At 62.0% G+C, this 2,500-nt stretch overlaps 2 non-coding genes across 2 annotated transcripts in view; both read right to left on the bottom strand.

The window, feature by feature from the left end:
• Positions 1 to 1,043: 1,043 nt before the first annotated feature.
• Positions 1,044 to 1,198, bottom strand: LOC118645445. The gene has a single exon (XR_004963138.1). It is a non-coding gene; the product is annotated as a 5.8S ribosomal RNA (ribosomal RNA).
• Positions 1,199 to 2,201: 1,003 nt separating this feature from the next.
• Positions 2,202 to 2,500, bottom strand: part of LOC118645447 — a 1,921-nt gene continuing 1,622 nt past the window's right edge. Inside the window, exon 1 of the ribosomal RNA XR_004963140.1 lies at positions 2,202 to 2,500. This exon is cut by the window's right edge and continues 1,622 nt beyond it. This is a non-coding gene — a ribosomal RNA (small subunit ribosomal RNA).

Raw genomic sequence — 2,500 nt, 5'->3', positions numbered from 1 at the left:
GCTCGCCGCTACTAAGGAAATCCTGGTTAGTTTCTTTTCCTCCGCTTAGTAATATGCTTAAATTCAGCGGGTGATCTCGCCTGCTCTGAGGTCGTCTATCGCGCTCTGTCTGTCGACGACGACGACGACGAGACGTCACGGGAAACGCAGAGAGATATAGAGAGGGGGGGCCACGCCACGCGTCTCTCGATCTCCGACACACCGCGTGCGCGCGTGTGCGTGGAGAGAGAGACGCGCACGGACACGGCCGCCGCCTCCTCCTCCCGCGTCCCATGATCCTCCTCGCGTGCGCGTCATACAGACGTGGTATCAGAGAGAATCCGCAAACGTTAATCCGACACGGATGCGACGGCAGACGGGTAAACAACGACCGAGCGTGCCGATCCCCACATGTTATATACACGTACTTCGTGGACTCGGACACGCGATCGGCCCGTGCTCCGCCGCGATCCAACACCGGTGTCGAGAGAGCGAGCGAGCGAGCGAGCGAGCGTCTCGCCGCTGCTGCTGCTCCGCGTCACCTCGACGAAGAGAACGCGCGCCGCGACTACTCTTCCAGCGTAACGATGCGCTCAACACCCCGTCTGTGTTCCGAGAGGAGTCCGTCGTCGAGCGCGCACCAGCTCCGAGAGACCGATATTGGGGATAGATTCCCCCCCTTGTGTCTCCGGACGGCGGCGCGAGGCGGACACCCTCCCGCGGGGTGGGCGCACGCGCGAGAGTAAACGCGCGTCTCTTCCCACACGCGTGTGCGTGTGCGTGTTTGGCGTGTCTCGCGTGTCGGGCACGCGAAGTGCTTCCGTCACGTTCTCCCATTTCATTTCAGACGACGCCCGGGGCGCGCGAGCGCGGACGCCACGCGGCGGAAGACCGAGAGAGAGCGAGAGAGGAGGAGAGGCGTTCGCTCTCGATCCGTTCCTCGTCGCCTCTTCGCTCTTGCCTACCGCGCGTTCTTGCGTCGTGCGCGCAGCCTCCTGCGGGCGAACGTCCAGCGATCGCTCGTACGCTCAGTAAAGTGCGCAAGCAGTTTGTTGGTGCTAAAACGACCCTCAGCCAGGCGTGGTCCGGGAATTGTATCCGTGGACCGCAATGTGCGTTCGAAATGTCGATGTTCATGTGTCCTGCAGTTCACAAGTTGACGCGCAATTAGCTGCGTTCTTCATCGACCCACGAGCCAAGTGATCCACCGTTCAGGGTAATCGTTCTCTTATCCGCGTTCTTGCGAACGCAGAGCTTTCAAATACTTTCCGTATGCATCTTCATCTCTCCCTCTACCCGAGACCTAACCGGTTCGGGATCGAGGAAGAGGTGGGTGGCCCTTCGATCAGCCTGGCCGCGCGTCCGAGCACGCGCGGACCGCCGCCCCGTTTACGGGGGCTACGGCACAACGGGCGGGGATTACACGCGACGAATTTGCCGTCGAGAGCGAACGGAGCGTCTTCTCGAGCGTCTTCCCTTCCCAACTCTCTCACTCTCGAGCTCTCTTCCGAGAGCCGAGGGAGGGTGAGACGACGCCGAGAGCCGGGGCGAAAGTCTTTGAAAAACCATCGGGCGGGAGCGCGACGCGCTCGCCCCTCTAGCGCGCCAAAACGGCACACCGCTCTGCGCGCGTAGCGCGCGCGGCGGCGGGCACGTCTCCTGCGCGCTGTCAGGTTACCACCGGTAGGCGCGCGCGCGACGGCGCGGCCTCGCTCCTGTATCGCTCGCCTCGTGCGTACGCGAAGGCACAATGGTCGCCTCCTCTCTCTCTTCTACGCGACAACGGGACGACACGTCCCGAGGGGGAGAAAGAGAATTGGCCCCAAAGCGTTCGCGCTCCGACGCGACAACGGCACGCGCGCACACCTCACCTCGGTGTTGCGCGCGTCGTGGTATCCCCGCGTCGTATCGCAACAAATGTTATTCGGCGGCGTGTGCGCCGATCTCTCGATCGACCGTCCCGCGTTCGCGCGACTTGCGCGGCGCAGAGGCGAGAGAGTCTCGGCGGCACAGCCGAGCCGCGAGTGGTAGCGCCGCTCGGAGGGCGCGCGCGCGCGCAAGCGCGCGCGCGCGCCAACGACGCTCCTCTCGTACTACCGTCAATTCCATTTCTCCAATTTGTCTCTCTCCCATTCTTTACTCCAGTCGCCGACCCGGCCCGCGCCGCGCTTACCCCTAAGGGGCAAGAAGCGGTGAGCAAGGGGGACCTCCGTTAATAACGTTAATGATCCTTCCGCAGGTTCACCTACGGAAACCTTGTTACGACTTTTACTTCCTCTAAATGATCAAGTTTGGTCATCTTCCCGGCAACATCGGCAATGCCGACGCATTGCCGCGCACCAGTCCGAAGACCTCACTAAATCATTCAATCGGTAGTAGCGACGGGCGGTGTGTACAAAGGGCAGGGACGTAATCAACGCGAGCTTATGACTCGCGCTTACTGGGAATTCCTCGTTCATGGGGAACAATTGCAAGCCCCAATCCCTAGCACGAAGGAGGTTCAGCGGGTTACCCGGGCCTT

The sequence above is a fragment of the Monomorium pharaonis genome, chromosome 4 (assembly GCF_013373865.1).
Source record: "Monomorium pharaonis isolate MP-MQ-018 chromosome 4, ASM1337386v2, whole genome shotgun sequence".
Taxonomy (NCBI): domain Eukaryota; kingdom Metazoa; phylum Arthropoda; class Insecta; order Hymenoptera; family Formicidae; genus Monomorium; species Monomorium pharaonis.
The sequence above is the reverse complement of the archived record's forward strand: the minus strand, read 5'-3'. Positions and strand labels throughout refer to the sequence as shown.